We start from the raw sequence: 7,606 nt of genomic DNA on the forward strand, positions 1-7,606 counted from the left end.
AAAGATATTAAAAAATATATTGTCTTTTATATCAACTACTTATTTACAAATTTATCATTGCCTAAAATCTTAAATATTTTTAAAAGTCCATAATAATTCTATATTTTGATTCTGTATTTTTTTTTAATTAAGAAATGTAGAAATAATGTCCCATACGATTATTTAATAGTTTTAAAGTTTGGTTTGAATCAAAAACAACCAGCGCACTTTTTTCCGTCATAGTTTTGAGGATTCTATAAAACTAAGACGACATTTTAAAAAGTTTTGAAAGGCATGCTGCAATTTGGAATACATTTGTGTAGCAATTATTTTGATTTGTACGAATAAAAGCACAAAGTGAATGACTAGATGCACTTGATTTTAGTGCTAGATTTAATTTTGATATGTTAATTATCATTTATCAAATTAAAGACTTGTGTTTCACTATTAAAGAATTGGCTTAAATTCACAAATATTCTTGAAACGTCAGTTTTACATTAAGGTTTATCTAGTGATAAATAGGAAACAGGAAAAGATCTTTGATATGTAGGATAAGCCCCACAGGGCAAGGTTAGATATTTTTAAATTTTAATACAATTAGTTTTGTTTTTTTATCCCTTGTAGGGTGGGGGTAAAGGGGTGTTTACATCCCTTAAACATTGAAATCCCTCATTTTACCCACCTCAAAATGTTTTTAAAAACTATACTGGATTACTCCGTTCAAACCTTTGAAACCCCTTATTTTAACCCCCCTCAAAATAAAAAGCTTGGACGTCCCCGTACTTACATAAAACACAAAATGATGTTTTTTACATAAATCATTTTACAATTCTAATCAGCTAAATATAATTTCAGGAGGCACCAGAGGAGGAGCAGGGGGAGGGGGAGAGTAAAGAGGAAGGTGATGGGGAGGAGGGGGAAGACAAAGAAGGGGAGGAAAATGATGAAAACAAAAAAGAAGAAGGTTACACATTTTCTTTAGGTATTAAAGAAATACAAGATGATTAAAAATACAAAAAAAAACATATTAATGGATTTATTATTACTTGGATCTCACACCAGATTATCATGTACTCTCACTTCCTACTGGATAAACGAATTGACCAATAAAAATGTCTATGTTAGCAACCTAAATAGACGAAAATTTTCCCTTGCCATTATATACGCGTTTATTCTAAATTCATTATTCTAGTTCATATATTATTTATTTCTAGTTTTTTTTACATATACAATTATTAAGAAAGTATTTTCAATTATTTTGTATTTCATGTATTTTCTTATTTACAAGACACCTTGGAAAATACAATCATTTTGATACACATTAAACTTACAGTTTTTATTTTTTTCAATATTTTTTCAAGTAGCAAAGATAATACATAAATTTAGTGTGGGCTAGCTTTGCTACAACAAGGGAAGGAGGGGACAATGAATCAAGAAGCTGTACAAGTGTCTCAAAAAATCAGCCATGGGTTTTCATTCCCACTTCTCCTCTCATACCTGATTTTTATGACGTCACATGGCAGATTTTTTAGACACTTTGTAAAGCTTCATAAATCAACAATAAATCTTACTTCTCCTCAAGTGTATGACCTAGTCCTGTGCTTTGTTAACTTTTAAGTGTTGATATTTAATCTTTTGTTATAACTTTAATCTAAAATCAAATTTTGTTTATCATTATTATGTACATACTACTAATACAGACTACTCATTCAATTTATTATTTAAATTAAATTGTCATGATTATTTTTTATTTAGACGATGATGAAAAGAAAGAGGAAGGAGAAGAAAATAAATCTGATGAAGAGAAAGATAAAGATGAACCTACCTTCCTGGAAAAAATCGTTGACAAAATTGATGATCATTTTTAAAACATTTTTTAACCTAAATCACATTTAGTGCACATATTTGAAAAATAGGAATAACTAAAATATTGAAAATTATAGAAGCAAAATTTTAACTTCTTATTGTACAAATAAGACTAAATTAAATTGTCAAAATATCTGAGATAATATTTACATACAATTTAGATTTTCCTCCATAATTGAGTGTTTTGTTTATTAAAAATAAAGTAATTATATTAGTAAAAAAAATAAAACATATATTCATAAAATTATAATGTGATAAAAGTTTAGTATTAAAATGATTTTTACTCAGGACATTGAATCATTTTTATAATGATATTTATTAACAAAAAACAGTTTATTATGATAAAAATCTAAATCTTATCTTTTATTTATTATAAGCAGCATAAAGCAAAGATTGATAATAATTTATACAGACAACTACATCCATTTGCAAATCACAATTGTTTTTTGAAATTTTCAGTATCACAGCATAACTGTATTACAACATAACAAACGGGTGAATGTTTTAAATTATAGAATAGCTTCGCTTTTTAAAAGCTCATAAAATTCTTATAAGGTCATTTTTCTGCCATAAAATATCCCTTTCCCCAATTGTATGTTGTGGTTTGACTGACAGATAAAATAAGTTATAGAGTAGCTTCTCTAAAAAAGCATAGAAATAATGTTAATTTAATGTTTGACATAAAGATTTATTTTTTTACACTCATCTACGGATTTAAAAGTTTATAAAAATTGTTTTGTTTACAATCTCCAAGTTTAGTCAACAACTTTTCATACAGCGCAGTCTGGAACTTGAGCAGTGTATAGTAAACTTTAGAGAATGGCTTCGGAGCTTTATGAAGTGTTCTTAAATATGTGCCATGTGACGTCATAAAAATTAAGGAAGAGAGGAGAAGTGGGAAAGGAAACCCCTTAAGAAGAGATGGATCTTTTGACGTCACACAGCTCATTTTTTAGGATACTTTGTATAGCTTCAACTATTATCAACTATAGTTATTAGATTTATAAAAAAAGAACGATTACAGCCATCCAGTAATAGTTTTGTCCGAAAATCTTAAAAACTACAAACCAATTGAGTATTCTATAAAAAAAGTACAATTATATCCATTAGATCTTTTCATGAAAATACTCTTTTTCGAATTTCAATCTTCTGCTAACCTAAAAAGTTACTTTAGGGGCCTAGAAATATATGTACAAAATTTCAGCTCTCTATCTCTACTGACGACCTAGCGCCAGGCATGTAAAATATCAACAGATAACGGTAGCACGGCGGTTTTAACAATATCTCAGTAATGTGCAGGTTTCTAGCTCTTCTGCATATTTAAATTTAAACACATAAGGCCAAAGATATTATATCCCAAAAATCTTTTTGTCAAAGTCTACTCTAGACCTAGCGCCAGTCAGTTTTCTAAAATCATGCATTTTATAACTGTGAAAAATGAAATCGCCAGCGCTAGGTGTAGAGTAGACTTTGACAAAAGATTTTTGAGATATCATATCTTAGGCCTTATGTGTTTAAGTTGAAATATGCAGAGCACCTAAATTCACCTTCCAAGCCATTCTCTAAGCATTTTAATTTTTTTTTGAAATAACGGGATTTCAAAACTGCCTTTTGAAAAGGCCTAAAAAATATCTTTTTTTGTCCCTTTTTTCACTGTATATAGTTACAACTTATGAAGATATTATTCTCAGTTAAAAAAAAATTGGCGCTTCCAGCACCAAAACTGGCAAAAACAGGCAGTTAAACTTCTGTACCCCTACTTAACCCCCTGACAGACCCCCCCTCTATCTCGGCTCCTGTTACAGATAGAGACTTAAAACTTTTTTCTGGTTGTTCATGTGTATTTATAGAGAATTACTTTTTCTAGTTATAGCGGTCAGACCGCTCCTTATCTGTTTTTTAGCGGCCAGCCGCTAAATATTAAAACAGCTGTAGAGCGGCCAATTTTAAAGCTAAGAAAACCAAATTTTATGACAAACTAGTATTTTTTACAATAAAAAAAATACCTTTTCTGACCGTCGCTGAAAAATGACAAATAACGGAAACTGCCAATTTTGGCGGTGAAATGGCGGTTGGCGGCGCTAAATAATATTTTTATCTGTTTATAGTTACAACTTGTTAAGATATTATTCTCAGTTAAAAAAAATTGACGCTTCCAGCACCAAAACCGGCAAAAACAGGCAGTTAAACTTCTGTACCCCTACTTAACCCCCTGACAGACCCCCCCTCTATCTTGGCTCCTGTTACAGATAGAGACGTAAAACTTTTTTCTGGTTGTTTATGTGTATTTTTAGAGAATTACTTTTTCTAGTCATAGCGGTCAGACCGCTCCTTATCCGCTTTTTAGCGGCCAGTCGCTAAATATTAAAACAGCTGTAGAGCGGCCAATTTTAAAGCTAAGAAAACCAAATTTTATGACAAACTAGTATTTTTCATAATAAAAAAAATACCTTTTCTGACCATCGCCGAAAAACGACAAATAACAGAAACCACAAATTTTGGCGATAAAACGGCGGTTGGCGGCACTAAATAATATTTTTATCTGTTTATAGTTACAACTTATTAAGATATTATTCTCAGTTAAAAAAAATTGGCGCTTCCAGCACCAAAACAGGCAGTTAAACTTCTGTACCCCTACTTAACCCCCTGACAGACCCCCCTCTATCTCGGCTCCTGTTACAGATAGAGACATAAAACTTTTTTCTGTTGGTTCATGTGTATTTTTAGAGAAAATTACTTTTTCTAGTCATAGCAGTCAGACTGCTCCTTATCCGCTTTTTAGCAGCCAGCCGCTAAATATTAAAAAAGCTGTAGAGCGGCCAATTTTAAAGCTAGGAAAATAAAATTATATGACGAGCAATTATTTTTCATAACAAAAAAAATGTTTTTTCTGAACATCGCCAAAAAACGCCAAAAATTATGGAAACCGCCAATTCGGCGGTAAAACGGTTGGCGGTGCTAGTTTTATCTGTTTATGATCACAATAAAGACTACATAAAAAAAATTTAACCAACAGAAAAAAGTTTTACGTCTCTATCTGTAACAGAAGCCGAGATAGAGGGGGGGTCTGTCAGGGGGTTAAGTAGGGGTACAGAAGTTTAACTGCCTGTTTTTGCCGGTTTTGGTGCTGAAAGCGCCAATCTTTTTTAACCCTTACAGATCGGGGGGGGGGGCTCAAAGAGCCCCCCCCCTCTAGTTTTTTCAATCTCATTTTTTTTGTAGGTAAGATGGAGAGCTGTAACTTCATGACTTTTTAAGTTTAGTAATTATACGTCGGCAAGAGTTGATTTTATTAGGATATCTGGTCTGTGTCGGTCGTGGTGTCCGGTCAAAGTCGGTTGGGTAGCAAAAAAAATTAGAAAAAATTCTAAATAAATCTTAATTTCTACATTATGACTTTTGTGTATAAGGTAGAAACCTAAAATTTTTTTGGTGAATACTTAGATATCAATGACCATCTGAGAAAAGTGGTGTTATGACCGTTTGACCGCTCCCTGACCGACTTTATGACCGATTTTTGTCCGGCTTTTACTACAGACATATATCATGAATATCGTGGCTTCTATTACAGCTAGAGACCTATAATTTTTTTTGTTCAATCCTTGAGCAATAATAAACAGATAAAAAATATTAATTTGCGCCGCCAACCGCCGTTTTACCGCCGTAACTGCCGAAAATGGCGGTTTCCGTTATTTGCCGTTTTTCGGCGATGATCAGAAAAAGTAATTTTTTTGTTATGAAAAATAAAAGTTCGTCCTAAAATTTGGTCATCCTAGCTGCAAAATTGGCCGCTCTACAGCTGTTTTAAAATTTGGCGGCTGGCCGCTAAAAAGCGGCTAAGGAGCGGTCTGACTGCTATGACTAGAGAAAGTAATTTTCTCTAAAAATACACATGAACCACCAGAAAAAAATTTTACGTCTTTATCTGTACCAGGAGCCGAGATAGAGGGGGGGGCTCTTTGAGCCCCCCCCCCCCGATCTATTAAGGTGGAATTGGGGCCCGATCTGTAAGGGTTAAACTGAGAATAATATCTTAATAAGTTGTAACAATAAACAGATAAAAATATTATTTAGCGCCGACAACCGCCGTTTTATCACCAAAATTGGTGGTTTCCATTATTTGTTGTTTTTTGGCGATGGTCAGAAAAGGTATTTTTTTATTATGAAAAATACTAGTTTGTCATAAAATTTGGTTTTCTTAGCTTTAAAATTGGCCGCTTTACAGCTGTTTTAATATTTAGCAGCTGGCTGCTAAAAAGCAGATAAGGAGCAGTCTGACCGCTATGACTAGAAAAAGTAATTCTCTAAAAATACACATGAACAACCAGAAAAAAGTTTTACGTCTCTATCTGTAACAGGAGCCGAGATAGAGGGGGGGTCTGTCAGGGGGTTAAGTAGGGGTACAGAAGTTTAACTGCCTGTTTTTGCCGGTTTTGGTGCTGGAAGCGCCAATTTCTTTTAACTGAGAATAATATCTTAATAAGTTGTAACTACATACAGTGAAAAAAGGGACAAAAAAAGATATTTTTTAGGCCTTTTCAAAAGGCAGTTTTGAAATCCCGTTATTTCAAAAAAAAATTAAAATGCTTAGAGAATGGCTTGGAAGGTGAATTTAGGTTTTCTGCATATTTTAACTTAAACACATAAGGCCTAAGATATGATATCCCAAAAATCTTTTGTCAAAGTCTACTCTACACCTAGCGCTGGCGATTTCATTTTTCACAGGTATAAAATGCATGATTTTAGAAAACTGACTGGCGCTAGGTCTAGAGTAGACTTTGACAAAAGATTTTTGGGATATAATATCTTTGGCCTTATGTGTTTAAATTTAAATAAACAGAAGAGCTGAAAACCTGCACATTACTGAGATATTGTTAAAACCGCCGTGCTACCGTTATCTGTTGATATTTTACATGCCTGGCGCTAGGTCGCCAGTAGAGATAGAGAGCTGAAATTTTGTACATATATTTCTAGGCCCCTAAAGTAACTTTTTAGGTTAGCAGAAGATTGAAATTCGAAAAAGGGTATTTTCATGAAAAGATCTAATACCCATCCATTAATAGTTTCTGTCTAAAATCTCATTCTTAATAACTACGAACCAATTGAGTTCTCTATAAAAAAGGTAAGATTAACATGTGTAATATGATGGTATTAGGCTATTTTATTTTAAGATTTAAGTCGTCTTGGAATTGTTTCAAGCTATTTTCTAGCCACTCTCTGCTTTTTCGAATACAGAGCCCCTACACGCTAGGGGCATTTCCGCTATTTACATTATAAAGTATTAGTTTTTTTTGTCAATTGCTAAAGATCTCGATACTTACTTTACCGATTGAGTTTTCCATTTCCGGGAAGCTTCAATAAAGTTCTATGAAGGTTTTAAGCTATTTTTATTTTTTACCTTAAAAATCTTACAATGGTTTCAGTGTGGTTTTTCATATTTTACGGGGTGTGACTTTTTAAAGTGACACTTCATAACACAGATATTATATTTTCAATATAACAACCCTCTTGTTTATCTTGTTTTGTAATACAACCTTCTGAATCTGGGTGTAAGAGGGATGTCAAAAGTTGCAAAGGGAGTGTTAAAATGTTCGGTAAAGTTTCGTGTAACCCCACTGTACACGCAACTTATTAGGACATAACATAACTCTCAGATACAAACAGACATAATTATAGAAAAGTTTCTCGTTAAAAAAATATCATTCACTTTCGTTTACAATAATTTGTTAAAAACGCCCAACTGAACAAAGCTTAACACAAA

At 32.6% G+C, this 7,606-nt stretch overlaps 1 protein-coding gene and 1 long non-coding RNA gene across 6 annotated transcripts in view; both read left to right on the forward strand.

Annotated features, from left to right (window-relative positions):
• The window catches only part of lig (ubiquitin-associated protein-like lingerer), a 498,059-nt gene that overhangs the window by 425,210 nt on the left and 65,243 nt on the right, over positions 1-7,606 (forward strand). The window lies entirely within an intron of this gene.
• LOC145312842 (uncharacterized) lies at positions 876-2,204 on the forward strand. 2 transcript variants are annotated; one of them, XR_013877141.1, is made up of 2 exons: positions 876-961; positions 1,735-2,204. It is a non-coding gene; the product is annotated as an uncharacterized LOC145312842 (long non-coding RNA). The 2 variants fall into 2 exon arrangements; XR_013877142.1 differs by having other exon boundaries at positions 877-943.

This window comes from Acartia tonsa, chromosome 2 (assembly GCF_053477335.1).
Source record: "Acartia tonsa isolate MP-2025a chromosome 2, ASM5347733v1, whole genome shotgun sequence".
Taxonomy (NCBI): domain Eukaryota; kingdom Metazoa; phylum Arthropoda; class Copepoda; order Calanoida; family Acartiidae; genus Acartia; species Acartia tonsa.